Source organism: Corvus cornix, chromosome 5 (assembly GCF_000738735.6).
Source record: "Corvus cornix cornix isolate S_Up_H32 chromosome 5, ASM73873v5, whole genome shotgun sequence".
NCBI lineage: Eukaryota > Metazoa > Chordata > Aves > Passeriformes > Corvidae > Corvus > Corvus cornix.
The window spans coordinates 48,325,528-48,341,437 of record NC_046335.1 but is presented as its reverse complement, the minus strand read 5'-3'; the positions used below and the strand labels follow the sequence as shown (position 1 = coordinate 48,341,437).

Below are 15,910 nucleotides of genomic sequence, written 5' to 3'. Positions count from 1 at the left end.
AAACTAATGACATTGTAACTTTCCTACAAAAACATATTCTTGTAGATTCCTGAACATCAGCATCCTCTGACTACTTTATAACTCTTGGGTGTATCTTGGCCCGTGAAATCTGCCTGATGTGCTGGAACCCAACTGCCCCCACCAGACAAGCAAACAAGCAAACCTCCATGGCCATGCAACTCTTTCAGGAATTAAGAAACATTCACAGGGGCTCTCACGTCTTCCTAACGACAACAAACAGTTAGTCAAGTTACCTTTGTTAAGCAAACCAATTTTCATTGCTTTCACTTAAACGGCCTTAAAATAGAATTCTTGTCTGCTTTATTTTGTCAGATGCAAAGAAAACTGAGAAACTGTATCCATTGTTCCTTAAAAGAGCTTATTAGTGAAACAAAGACCTTTTTTTTCCAGTGAGTGCTGTTTGTGCAGTTACTTCATGACATTTATTTGGATTCCATCCCAGGGGAAAAAGGCCAAATTCAGTTTCAGCATTTGCCTACTTCAGCATAAACAGTCATTAGTTAACAGATCTTTTTTGGCGGTCTTTATGTAGCCTCCAACATCAAAGCACGTGATATCCATGAAATAATCAAAGCAACATATGTACACTGAAGCACTGTACGTACATTATTTTTCAGTAGCCTAGCAATCCTCAGAAATTTGAAGAGGTTCTCCTAGGCCTTGAGCCAAAGCCCTTGGAAGCTGATGCTTTTTTTTTTTCCCCTTTGACTTCAATAGATGCCGAGTCTGGTTGTCAGATAATCACTGCTATGTTAATGGCAAACTACTTTCCATTTTTGTATTAATTTCCTGCTCAAGGAAGATACAGGACCGAAAGCACTGGAGAATAAAATCATTTGCCCTGTTTCTACACAGGGCAGAGGAAGCCTGGGTAAGAGCAGCCAGATCCCCCCTTAGGGCTTCACTGATTCATCCATGGAAGAGTGAGTGGATACTTCCTTTGCCACAGCTTTTCCCCTTATGAAGGGCAGTACAAAAACCTGGAAAAATCATGATGTTTTTTGTGCTGTGTCCACTAGAATTGGGAACAAGGACAATTTATTTTTTCCTCTAATGCTAAGCTGCTGGCAGTCATTTCTCCTCTAGGTGCAAGTTTTTAGGGAAATGCTGGCTATTTCAATGCTGGCTGTCTCATACCTGACTTTGCCACCCATTTTTCTATCTCCTGCCACATTATGGGCACTGCCTATACTTTCAGGTCTTGTCTAACATCACAGTTCTTCTCCAGGTCCTTCAAGGTAAAAAAAAAAAAATCCAACCAAAACTAACAAAGTAATGCATTTGCCAACCCCTCCTAACATGAACAAGTGACATTATATGACATGAGTCAGGGGGGATAATCTTTTCCTGCTGTTAGCAGCAGAGAGTCCTTCTGCTCTGGCTCTGCATTTGGTCTTGGGCACTGCTGAGATCTGGCTTTTGAACAACACAGAGGCGCATCTATAAAGCAGCAGGCCAGCAGGTCAAGGGAGGTGATCCTGTCCCTCTGCTCTGCTCTGGTGAGACCCCACCTGCAGTGCTGCATCCAGCTCTGGGGTCCCCATCTGGGAAGGACATGGACCTGTTGGAATGAGTCCAGAGCAGGTCCACCAAGATGATCAGAGGGCTGGAGTACCTCTCCTGTGAGAAAAGGCTGAGAGAATTAGGATTATTCAGCCTGGAGAAGAAAAGGCTTTGGGGTGACCTAATTGTGGCCCTGCAGAGAGACTATTTACAAGAGCATGTAGTGAGAGAATGAGGAGAAATGGCTTCAAGCTGAAAAAGAGTAAGTTTAGGCTAGATATTAGGGAGAAATTATTTGCTCTGAGAGTGGTGAGACACTGGCACAGGTTGCCCAGACAAGTTGTGGATGACCCATCCCCAGCAGTGTTCAAGGTCAGGTTGGAGGGGGCTCTGAGCAACCTGGTCTAGTGGAAGGTGTTCCTGCCCATGGCAGGGGTTTGGAACTGGATGATCTTTAAGGTCCCTTTCTACCCTGGCCATTCTATAATTCTATGATTCTATGAAAAGTTCACTGTCTGAAATGGCTGTGAATATATGGCCTGATTTGATGAAATGAAGTCTGTTTTAATGAAAGAAATTTGCAATGTGTACTGCCAAAGAGGCACAGCAGACAAGTTTTGTCGAAGCTGAAAGAGGTGGTGGAGTTGGCTTGGGAGGAACATAGATACTTCTGGAGAGTGAGACTTAAAACTAAACCCCCATAAGAAACGACTGTAAGTAGTTTATTGCTAGCTGAGTAAAACCAGAATGCTGAAAAAGAGTATGAGGGAGCAGGAGAGTAAGTGCATGGGTAAAAGACTGCAACAGGGTTTAAATTTTACAAGAAGCAACTGATGGAATAAAGACAGTATTCAAAAATATACAAAATCCATGAAGGTCCAACAGTAAAACATAATTAATTTTAAAATAAAATAAATTTGAGACATACTTGAAGGTTGAAAATAAAATGAATTCAGTGGAACTATTAAAGGCAAGATCCAAAGCCCATTGAAGTTGGTGGGAAGACAATCACTGACTCCTACAGTGCTGGACCAGGACCAAAGAGAACAACAAAGAAATTTCCAATGACTGAAAAAGTATCAAGAAAATCTCAGTGGTTTCTTCACATCTGTGTTTGATAACAAAGGACACTGGTGACATTCATGAAGGATGCGTTTCTGGGTACTAATGAGGACAAAGTAAAGGAATCTGTGAAGTAACCAAGTACAGGAACAAAAGAAAGACAGATAATAAGTAGTAATGGATTATACCCATAGATGAAGCACAGCATTTCTGGAGTTCCTCTGTGCAGTGTATAATTTTTCCTGTCATGTTGAGGAAAGTCTTAGCAATTGGTACTCTAGAGCATCTCCGAGCACACTGGGCACCTAATAATGGAATGTCAGTTGCTAAAAATCAAATAGAAGGCTAGTATTTTTAATTAATTTCTCTTTTAAAAGGACTTCTACATATTTAGGCCAAATATTAGTAAATGAAATTGACATTTTCGGCTATTACTTTTAGAAACACTCCCTCCACAAAAAACAAGCCATGACATGATTTGCGATGAGACACAAAGTATTTGGACTTAAAGTCTGGACTTTCTCTTGTTTCTGGTTACTTTTATAAACAAAAAAAGAAGTCATACCAACAATAAGCAAGCCAAAATATTTCTGAATATGAAATACCATGTATACTGCTCATAGAGCACACTCACTGGATTTAAATATGTCATTATCAGTATGAGCTTAGGCATGCCTGAACAAAATACTCGGTATCGTTGTGTATGAACATGCCCACTGGCAATCCATGGTTCTTTGTCTCAACACATCCTCAGGAATTGCACTGAACTGGAGAAGTGTAATTTTCTAGGCTATCACCTTAATCACTCTTTCTTGTGTGCTGGGCTATTCCTCTCTTCCTGCAGGACACTGAAAGCAAAAGTCTGGAGTGGTGAATAACTGGGGGTTAACTGCAAGTTTCTGAGGGTGTTTTGTAAACTATTTTGCTGTTAATTTTTTTTACTTGCCATGCCTGTTCCAGATGGAGAAGTTGGGGAAGACAGGACAGACCCCAGAAAAGCTGAATATGCACTGCAGTGGAAGAAATAAAGTGGCATTTGCAAAGTCAGATGCTAAGGCTATTTAGGAGAAAACCTTCAGTATGTTCTTCCTTCGGGTAATGCAGAGAAAAGCAGACCATGCAGAGACGGAAACATGCAGAGCTACTCCATGAGCCCAAACTGGCTGCAATTCTTCCATCAGTCAGTCCCTGTGAAATCTTCTATAATCTCATGACCCAGCTGTGAACTGTTCCCTTAAAAAGCAATTCCTCTGGATACTGGGTTTCTGATTATCCAAGAGAGCCACATGCAAACAGAAGACCTGCAATACATATTTCAGGTGCTATTGAAATGCAAATACATAAAAGGTATACTCTTTCTACTTCTCCCAGAGACACATATTTCAAGCAGTTTCATTTGCAATGCAATTTTATTATGGGAAAATATTGTGCTCTAAAGTTAGAAAGAGGTAGTTTACTCTTAAAGGTCTACAGACTTTATCCTGATTTCTGCCCACTAAGAACCAGGAAGACTTTAGACCTCTGTGGTTGCACAGACAGGATTGCAAAAATGCCCTGCAGTACAAGCTCCTACACTTCAGTCTGAGCTGCTTTAAATGTCCAAAAAGATGTAGCCTCTGGCTCTCCATCGTTTCCTCTGGGAGACAAGTTCTATTATGTCAGAGCTTTTCTCCCTGTTCTGTAATACATAGCCCCTACTGATTTTTAATGATATAAACCACAACAGATGGCTGGCAGAGCATTGTGGTAAGTTAATAGCAACTCTTGCAGGCATTTAGAAGCTTAAAAAATCTTGGAAGAATCCTCTAGTATGCATTGTAACTAAAAGAAAAGGGAACCACAGAGATAACATTAGAGAGATATTTTTGTCCTACTTGAAATGTAGGACCTGTCACTGGTACCAGAAAAACTAAGAAAGATTTCATTAATAAACTGAGAGTCAAGGAAAACCTCTCCCTACACATAAGCTTTTGGCCTGCTTTCACAAAAAACTTACAAAACCAAAACAAACCTCCCCTTCCTACCATATTTTGTATATGCTGCTCTTTCAAGGAAAGGCAGAGTAGCAGGTGGTGTTTCATGGTGTCACACGTCGTATCTGAAATTCCTGAGGGAACCTCCCAGTGTGGGATTTCAAAAGGGAGCACCAGCCCAATGTCCATTACTGACTAGCTGACTGTGCAGATTTGGCAGGTGCCAGGTACAGGTGTGGGGCTGGATGCCTGACTGAAGAGGCACATCACTCAATTTGACCTCGAGACAAAAGCTTCCAAAACATTTGCCCTGTAGAGGTGAAGTTCAACGTCTCTGAAATCCTTCTCTTGAACTCTGACATTAACCTCTGAAAGGTATTTTAGTGTTCCACTCCGACTGACTACAATAGCATTTAAATACCTCTCAGTACCTGCCCGACATGAACAACAGCTACTTGCTTGAATAATTTAAAACCCGATCCCAAGCACCATTTATGCCTTTTTGTCTTCCCAGCTATCCCCAGATCCTGATATTTCACTTTCATTAGACCACAGCTACCAAAAACCACGCACAGCTTTTGCAAACCCCTTCCCCTTTGCTGCTCACGTTCCCTGGCTGTGAAGGAGGACAGTGATGTGTGATGTGCTTTGGCTAACGATGCCCCAGCTCTGCCAACAACCGCCACTGCCCCGGCTCAGCCCGCTGCAGGGAATGCTATGGGATTTCTTACACGGAAAACAAACAGTGCCCCCGAGCTGTGCCCTGATCCCCAGAGCGATGCTGGCGAAACTCGTAACGCCAAAGCTCGAGCGAAGGGAGCTCGAGGCTGAGTTTTTGTCATGGCTTGCATTGTGTAACACTGGGGTCTGGAGAGCTGCTGATTTCTGAGCAAGAGGGTACTAAATAGAATTGTACAGCTTAAGAGCCAGGGGACGAGGACTTCTGTGAGATTTTGATGAATACACATTACGGCTCAGACTATAAATAAGTCACTTTGGAGGACTGGTATGTACACACACTCGTGTAACATTCCTGTTGATTTTATTTCCTGCAATTATGGCATCTGGGTGAAATGACTGCTCCCAGTTATGAGGTGGGGACTGGCTTGGCCAAGCACCCTCTCCAAGGTGGCAGCTCTCCTTCCCTCAGGCTTGGCACACAAAAAGGGATGGGCTAAATGGCTAACCTCAAGCACACGGACGTTTAAAAAAAAAAACCCACTTCAATACTTTAGTACTTTCAAAAGTTCACAGGGTTTATAAAAGGAAATATGAAATGCTTGTCTATATTTAGGCCACTTATATAGGGCTGCATTTACTTTGTAAATCTATCACCTCTCTTTTTTTCCCCCCAGTCCTCTCCATTCAAGCCAGGGGCCTTTCATTTTTTCCTTTATAGACTTAAAAGCACTGTTTTGGTGTCTGGCATAGTCTTCTGGCACTTCATCCTACCTTAAAGTTTTGGTAGGGGAAGCTGGAAGGATTTCCATGTAGAAAAGCAAGAAAGTTCCTTCCTATAAATATCTCCTTTTAAATTCAAAATTTCAGAAAAGTAGCAAAACTTGTTACATATGGGTTTAGATCCCAGGTCCACACCACAGGCTGGAAGACCACTGGGTCTGAACCTTCTCCTTGGAGCCTCTTCTTTCCCAAGTTAACAGCTGGGCTAAAAGAACAGAGATGAGTGGGTAAAGCTGGTGTACCTGTATACTTTGATAGAGATTTACTCCTTCTTTTGTGTTTGCTGAACACAAAAATCTAGGTCATGGAGGAATACCAAATCAAACAGCAAACAAGTTGGCAAGGGAATCCAGAAATGACCACACCAGGGAAAAAAGGAACTTTTTAACTTTAACACACTTATCAGTTGGTTTTATGACTTTTCTTCTTCCTGGGGACACCCAAGTGTGGACAAAACACTTGTTTTGGGAGAGATTTGAAACAGTGATGGATCAGTAAATACATAGGACTGAATATAAAGTATGTTATAGTGCTTTTCCAAAATATGCCTGAATTTTTATATGTTCAGCTTCGAGATTTATTTTAAGTAGTTGAATTAAACGGGAATTTTGCCAGTGACATCTGACTGACTAGGGCTTGACCACAGCTTTTGTCACACGTTATTAAAGACCAAGTTTCTGAAGAATGGTTTTGTGTGCCTTTCAACATGCACGTAGCCTAAAGGAGTTTCCTTGTACTGTTACTGTATTCCTTTTTGCCACTGACTTCTAACAATTTCCTGTTTATCTAAAAATTTTTGGAGAATATGTACTGAGTATCTCTGAATCTTCCTAGAGCTCTGACTGACAAATCTACAGGGAAGTCTGAAACCATCCAGGACTCCATGCGAGTTACACACCAGCTGAGAAGTTTCTTTGTGTCTTGCTATTGCCAAGTGTAGGTGCAGTGCTACAAAATATTTAGTCTCTTTCACTTTTATGTTCATCTAATAGATGCCAGCACCCATTTACTCTTAATCTAAAAATAAAACTCATTCACCCACCACAAAAGTATTCTTCACTATTATCATGATGTAAAATGCCTTTGCCTTCAGAAACTCTGAGCTGCTGCTGAATGTAGTGGTATAGTTTTAAAGCTAGCTTATAAAGAATGAACAGCAGCCAGTATTTAGCTTTATTTTAGTTTTAGCAAGGAAAGTGTTGTTTTCTTGGTTGCACAGACACGCAAAGGGAAGAAAAGGGAGGTCATCCTCCTAGAGAGTCAAGACATGCTTGGCACACTGCAAAGCAAGGCTCTTCTATAAGAAGATAAAATAACAATGCTGCAAGTACGGAGTAACATTCATTTTTCCCATTTTAAACAAGAAAGTGAACTGCATCAAGCTAGGATATGGGTGAATAAAAATAATTTTTTTTCAATAACATGCAAAAATCACTCAGGTAAATTAAAAATCTTTCAGAACTAAGGATTATTCTGGTCAGAGAAACTGTGAGCTGAGGCAGCCTTTGTGGAGCAAACTCAGCATCGCCACCTGAAGCTAGATTTAACAGAAACACAACCTCTGCACGCGGTAGGTAGAGCCAGCCTTAGTTTCTTGAGTGGTCTCTTTGATGTAACTAATTGTATGCTGTATTTTACAATTCAGAATAACACGGTGACCAGTTGGCTCTTTGATGAGGTATTATTCATAAGCAAATGGGGAGGTTACTGTGAGTACGTGCTGCGTGTGGCTGAGGTTAAACACACCAAAACAACTGTTCTGGTTTCTAATTTGAGCAACACAGCAATTACTTCTCTCTGACCTACCTGGAAACCAAACAGAAGAGTTCATCCCCTCTTTTTATTGACCAGACAAGTTTAGTCACACATTTTACTTACCCTATCATCACCACATAATTACTTACAAATCTTCAAAATTAGCCTGATACTCTGACAGACTTAATATGGAAATGTTAACAAAAATACATTATAGAGTTGCTGTCTTCATCCAAACTAAACGAAACATAACCTCACTTTAGGGTCTTCATATTCCCTTAATGTTAATGCAAAATTGCTTTTCAAAACAAGCTTTTATTCAATTGACTGCTATATTTTTTGAGTGCAGGATGAGCAGAAGCAATCCAGGAGGCAGGTGATCCTGCACTCAGAACCTGATCTAGGGGCTGGTAACTATACGCTGCAGATAGGCAGGATGCCAAAGAAACCAAAATTCACTTATTCCAGAGTCCTGAAAAATCCCATTTTCTAAGGAACGGCAAGATTGTGAAAACTAGCAGGTAGTATGGAAGGCAAGGAGAGCAGAAAGAACTAAAGCATACCCTTGGGTGAGAAGATCACCACAACCTCTACCCTTTTGCTGGGCCTTGCTTATTCATTTAGTGACATCTGGGTCAGTGAACCCTTACTACCTCTGGTCTTTGCTCTTGCTGTTATGATAAATACTGAGCCCATTATTGTGAATAGTTTTGTGAATGACAGACACCCGTGGGCAATACACTCATGAAAACCTATGCTTGTTTTCAAGAATGCACTGCCCACAGGGACACGTATAGGTTTGGCCCACTTCGCAGCACTTGCTGCTAAATGCAGAAAAAAAGGTAATTCGGTTTCTAGCATGCACATTACTAGTCTGTTCCTGAAATACAACAGTGCTGATGTCAAGGTATGCAACTCTGATGTCCCAAGCCTGGAGCTTGGAAAGGACCCAGAGATATTGAAGGACCTCTTCTTGAGATACTCTTCCCTCAGAAAGCAGGCTGACATTGTTTCTAGCACTCTCACTCACTACTCCCTTCAAGTTCGAACCCTTCTACAAGCAACATCACTCCAGAAAGTGACCAGCAGACTGACCTGATGTACCACATGGGCTCCATGATGTTGGCCCTGGAACAAATGCGACCTCTTCAAACTGCAGTTATCAGCTGTGGGGGCCAGGAAAAACAGAGTTTTCTCTACTGCAACCTGTCCAGGCTTGCCCAAAGTGGATGTATGCCAGAGGCTGTCTGCTGAGTGCTAACGGAGGGTGAATTTTGTGGAAGCCAGTGTTTCATTTTAAACTTGGAGTTGGCACTTCCAATGCAAAGCAGAGATCTCATCATGGCCTGTGAGGTGGTGCCCAGATCCCAGTCTCTCATACACACTTCTGCTTTCAGTGGCCATTAACAAGCCAAATCCTTTGGACTTCTTCGGAAATCCAAAGCCATAATGCACAGAATGACATCTATTGCCTATTTCTGACCATATTTTCTGCCATTGTATGACTTGCTTCCAGCCTAACAGTACCTGTGTTAAATCCTGTTCACCCTGGAGTTCACACACTATGGTGAACTCCCTATGGTGTGGATATTGTCCAAAGGTCTTCCCATAAAAGACACTCACTGCAGTGTGTCTCGCTGGTAAAAACAGTGAACTGTGTTACCATCTGACCAATTGCTGATATGCAGATCTGATTTTCCTGGCATTTAGTGAATTTAAGTGTTCTGGGCACAGCATCAACATTCTGGCAATTTTCTTACGCTTTGGGTTTCTCAAGGACAAACGGAGAAGAATACAGAAACTGTTTCATAGACAGCATCACTTTGGATTCAATTCTGCTAGTTCAGATGGCATTAACACAACCAATAAAACAGGAACCCTTTTCATATTGGTATTCCAGTACAGGTTTTTGTTTTTGTAGTGTTATTTTCATCCTGTGTCAGACAAAAATTCACTGCAATTCTGAAATGCTGAAAATATTTTCAGAGGATTTGATTAAACAAAAAACCCCAAGCCAAACAGAAAATAAAATCCACACAAAGATAAATAAGACAGCATTCCTCATGGTAGACTTGGCAGTGCTGGGTTAATGATTGGACTTGATGATCTTAAAGGTCTTTTCTAACCCTAAATGATCCTGTGGTTCTATGAAGCAAAAACCTTGTTTACCTAGACATGCAGAGCTGAAGCTTTACAATCTAAGGGAATGTCTGCATCTTTTAAAGCCTCTCTTATAAACATCCTTTTCTAATACTGTCAAAACGCAAAACAGACCCCAATTTTTAAATTAACTTGTCAGCATTTGTGAGATGCTAAGCTAAAGAGAAAAATACAGAAGCTGTATGTGGCCACATACACAGATTTTGTATATTCATGATGTTTTCTTTTGCTATGTTTACAACCTCAGTCCTTCACTCCTCGAAACCACAAGAGAGATACACCTGTAGCAACTCAGAGCCTGGAAATCAAGCCTTTAAAAATCAACTTCAATTAACGTGCCTCCGTGTCACCTGATGTACCTTGGAGGTGAAAAAAGTGGATATGAAAGTGTGTTTGTTTTCCTTTGCCATGCCTTGCAATAAGAAATTTCATTCCATATTTATCCAAGGATTTCAGTAGTAAGTAGAGAGTTTGTGGCAATCCAGTGAATGTTTTCACAGCGCTGTTGTTACTGCAGTTGTAAAGTTTCACTTATGATTGAATGTTCAGGGCTGGTAAAACCCTGTGTCTCTTTACTGCTCACAGATGTGTCAGAAAAAAATTTACTAAATGCCTGTTTTTTATTAGTGCTCTGCTGATCCTTTTTCTGTGGACATTCCAAAATGCAAGTTAAATCCGATGGTGAATGTATCTTCCAGATATTCACATTAAAGAGCATAATTCATGTAACATAAAACATACTACCATAACAAAGCTGTAAGATTTAAAAACAGATTTTTTTTGGAAGCAAGATCTAATTTCATCCCTCACAAATGTTCTCAATTCAATTATTGAAATAAATATATACATGTATGTATATATATGGTTTTTATATATTTACTTTATAAAAATATATGCAGGTAAATGTAGCTATCTGCAAAAGGTACCCATAGGTTCTGCCAGCTGGATGCAGATGTAGCTACCTGATTATATGAAGGAGTGTATCACAAATTTTTCATAGACACTGAAGTCTATTTTGGCACTTTGTTCTTTCATTTAATCTGAATCATCTACGTAGTAACTTCTGGTATTTCTCGGTATCAGAGACAAATCTCAGAATGCCTCGTACATCCAGCGTAAACAGTCCTTTGGTGGTACAAGCTGCCAGGAATTCTCTGGAAGTCAAAGGTCAAACACACACTGACTGTTCAAGGTCCTATTTTTATAAACACTGGTGACCAATGAATACTGTGAATTTCTTTTCCTCTTTCAGGCTGATAACACACCTTTTTGGATAATAAGTTTTAGAAGGATATCAGAGCCTGCCATCCCCTCCTGAAGGATACCAGAGTCTATTCCACCAGCGACACAGGGATATCACATTGGTTCACATGTGTTGGGTTTTTTAATCCCCTTACAACTTCTGTGGCCAACTGCACAGAACAGATACAACTGGGTACATATTTCTTTTCTGCAAACAGATTAGGCAGGAAAGAAAGGCACTTTTTGGATAATCAGAGAGAAGAAATGATTGGCACCTTGCAAGACCAACTCATCTATTACACATACACTGGTAGAAAAATGATTTAAACAGTCAGTACAAGTCCTTGGGCTCTTAATTTTTTATATAATTGAGATGATGTAACTCTGCACAAAAAGTTGCAATGTGTTTCATCTAATTAAGTACACGTAAGACTGAAACTAAAAAAATGCCATTACCTCCATTCAGACTGGAAAGCGCATTAGATGTACCACAGAGCAATGCTACAACCGACATCTTGATTTTATAACTTTACTTTTCTTTTGTGAACGTACAGTCAGTTATTTACATTACCAAAATGGATTTTTCTGTGATGTATGACTAATAAACACTGATGCTCAAGCACCTGCAAAAGAAATGTCGCTGCTTTGTAGTCTCTGCCACGAACATTTCACCTTCTATCATCTGAAATGATCTCAAATTCTTCTCATCAAAGTATGTCTTACTGAGGCAAGGAGCCTACTTCAGTACATTAAACACATGTTGTAACATCCACTCTATTTAATCTTCCTGCCTTTCCCCTCTGAAAAGGATGCCGTCATGCTTATACCGTTCCTTTGCGCAACTCCTGCCACAAAGCCAACCATGTCTTCCACACAAGCTTTTGCCTTTGTTGTGGTTCACTGTGTTTTAAAATTATCTTTTCAGCTGCACTGGAATTAGTCATCATCCATCATGCCATGAACCCAAAATGCAGATTTAATGAAAACAAAGTCTAATTTTATAGGTTTTGTTCAATGGAAGCAAATCTGTTTTATGCTGGTGTTGTTGCTAACCAGATGACAATGCAGATTCTAAACATCTACTGAAGTGCCAGAGGGGGAGAAAAGTAGCATCTCCCTCCAACTCTCACGAAGACCTTCTGTGTTGGGGTTACAGGAAGAAAGTAATGCTAACTATACTGAGGTAAACATCATTTTTATAATGATAGCACAAGACAGAGCTGTCTTATCATATTGAGTCTCTGTGATGGAGTACCTGCTTCTTTCAGAGTGCACTTGCTTTCCTGCAATGAAACCAGTTCTGAAACACATCAACTGTTAGGAGATGAGATCCACCATACACAAAAGAAGTACTGCAGCAGTTCAGTATTAACTAGTTTTGACACAAATTACATGTGGCATACACCATCTGGCTTCAAAAAAAAAAGGCAGACAAGGCAAGGAATAGGCAGGGAGACTCCACTGCCTTTCGTGACTGAGTAGGATCAGAGAAAAGCAAGCTTGAGCAGCAGAGATTTGCTGCAGGTAATGGTATCAGGGTATAAAAAATGGCAGCTGTCAGAGAGATCCTGAACTTATTTCAAAAGGCTCAGAAACAGGAGGACCTTTGCTAATTAAATATTCTATAAAGCAAAGAAAATGTACAGGACAAACAATAAATCACACAGCTCCTTAGAAGTGATTGCGCTTTGAAAAAACAAAAAATCAAACCCTGGTGATCTTTATGTAAGGAAAAATATTTCAAAGTGAGTATTCTGTGCAAAGCCATATGCAGAAAGTGTTTCTGTGTCGTGTAAACTTCATAGAGTTCTTCTGTTCTCTGCTCTGTGCCTCTGGGATCCTGTCTGGCACCGTTTGACCTCCAAGGAGCTCTAATGAAAAGCACATCAAGCCCAAGTGAGGGACTTTTTGATGTTAGCACTGCACATCACCAAAGAAACCGATGCTTTTCAAGTGGTGTTGCACCTCCTCCAGTAAAAGCAGCTTGTCCTCAAGACAGCAGTGCAAGGGTTTGAAAATGCAGCATCTAACTCTTGCAGCTCTCACACTTGCGCAGAAAAGGTTTTAAGTCCCATCATGACAGTTCCCACAGGAAAAGAGACTATCATTGCATTTATCTTGCAGGCAAAATGCACATCGGCCCCAAACAAAAAGTGCCACAGTGTCTTATCTGAATCCTTTCTGAATGAGTAAAACAGACACTGTCAGGATTCTTTTTCTGGGATTGGCAAGACATTATACGATGTCCACCTGGAGAAGCAGAGCTGTCCTTGGCAAAAGCAGTTCTGATGGTCAACTCCCCCCATCATCTTACACAGACCATGCTCTCTGGCTGAAATATATTCACCTTAATGCACCTGACCAACCAGCCCTACAGCACACAAACCCCTAAGCACAGAAATTCATAGGGTCAACCTGATGGCCTGGGAGAATGAAGTTGTGCCTTCCCAACTGCAATTAGATAAGGCAGCAGTTCATCTGCACATGCCAGCACAAACTTAGCTGACCTCTGGACACGTTCTAAATGGCACTTGAGCACCAGGCAGACTTGCCTGGTCAACAGAATTTTAGACTGATCCCTCAAATGAATATTAAGTGCTTTAACAAAAATGTACTTTTACAAATATGAAATATACATTGCAAAATGCGATTTCACGGTTTTTTTTTTTCTGATGGGGGAAGTACCCTATTAAAACTTCCTGGGACAAAATTCTCAAATAAACAAGTAAACCTCACTTAAATGATGGAAAATGTAATGAGACATTTAAAATCAGTGATCAGTTCCCCTCAGAGCTGAATACAAGCACTGAAATTTACTGACTTTATAGGTGCTACTATCCTGAAGTGTAACATTGCCTAACTTGCTACTTGTGATCCTACTTCTGATCTTAGAAGCAAGGTCACGATCCTACAACCTTAAAGTTAATTGCCAGTTTTTCTACACACTTTGATGTGAACTGAAGTAGGGCTCAAAGCAATCATGGATATACTTAAGCTCCTTTAAATCACAGTGACTACGGGAAGGGGAAGACGGCAGAAGCAATGCCCTTGGAAACACCCTGTAAAAATGGAAAATCTCCCTTCCTGAAGCAACTCCCATTCTCTGTGTATCTGGAGACTTTGTCAGCAGTTAGTAAATTAGCTGTACTTTTTCTCCCATCTTTCTCTTCTGACTCTTAAGACAGCTATAAAAGATCAGAGGTTGAGCTATGAAAATGTTAATGCAATAATATTCAGTGGAAAATACTGAGCATCATACTCAGTATGTATTTAACAAAACTATTTTTGATGGACAAGGAATTACTACATTTAGGGAAAAAACCAAAACCAACTCATTATCCAGAGAACAGATGGGAGAAATGCCAGATTACGTACAAGCACACAGACGAGCGCTTTCATTGGAAAACAGTTGAAAGAGATGTCATGGTTGGCTTAGGAAGAAGTGACAAATATTGATATAATCACATTAAATGCAGAATTTCCCATTTCATGTCTGTAATTATTACTGTTTTCTTTTCAATTTTTAGTATTTCAAGTCTCTGTGGGTTGTACCTTTTGGAAGAAGCTGCTGAAGGAACCTCATATTTTCAGTAAAATAGGGATTTCATTTTAAATTAAAGACTTTCAGTATTCAAAGGTAAAGTTCACAATAATTTAGCTCATTAGTTGTTTTCCCCCCATAGTTTTTGTAAACTTACACTGTTTGCACATAACCAAACAACTTAACTCTACAACATTTCCATAAATTTGATGCACCTGGATTGGGACAACCTCAAGCTCAAATACAGGCTGGGTGGAGAACGGATCGAGACAAGCTCTGGGGAAAAAGACTCACAGGTGTTGGTGGATGAAAAGCACAGTATGGCCCAGCAGTGCATGGTTGCAGCCCAGAATGCCAGCTATATCCTGGGCTGTATCCAAAGGATTGTGGCCAGCAGGATAAGGGAGGTGATTTTGTCCCTCTACTTCGTTCTTCTGGGACCCCATCTGGAGTGCTGCATCCAGCTCTGGGGCCTCCAACACAAGAATGACGTGGATCCGTCGGAGCAGATCCAGAGGGAAGCCACTGAGTTGATCAGAGGGGCTGAAGCACCTCCCCTGTGAAGACAGGCTGAGAGAGCTGGGGTTGTTCAGCCTGGAGAAGGCTCCAGGAAGACCTTACAGCACCACCCTGATGCCTAAAATTCATCTTACTTTGAAGCTTACACACCCCAAAAGAGTGACTTTCTTACTTCGTAATGGATTTCTTTCTAAGCAGACTTCACAATTATTTTCAGCATAAGGGATCTGGTCCTAAGACTAAAACGTGACAAAACTTTTTCATTACGTAAAATAAGAGAAAAATTACACATGGACGTACCTTGCAGACATCTCAAAAGCACTTCCAGCTTTAATCATACCCCATTCTCATTAATCTGTACTGACACGTGAGATTTATCAGTGACTTCCTAAATCCTATACAACAGTGCTGACTGGTGAAAAGGAGTAAAGGACTGGCAAGAAATCTCATGAGTCCTGCATAAATGAACAGGACACAGGAGACTACTGCTTTTTACCAGTGAACGCTATAAGATGTAACGTATTGGCACATGAAGTGAAGTTGTTTAGCCCTCATTTCATTGCAGTGACCTGATCCTTGGGAATCTGATGTTTTTGTCCTGGCAAATTGTCTGGTCCTTATCACCAGAGATAAGAAAGTTAAAAATTTCTAGACATCCATGGATTTTAGGGCA

At 40.6% G+C, this 15,910-nt stretch overlaps 1 protein-coding gene across 1 annotated transcript in view; it reads right to left on the bottom strand.

The window, feature by feature from the left end:
• The window catches only part of KCNQ1 (potassium voltage-gated channel subfamily Q member 1), a 336,181-nt gene that overhangs the window by 64,881 nt on the left and 255,390 nt on the right, over positions 1 to 15,910 (bottom strand).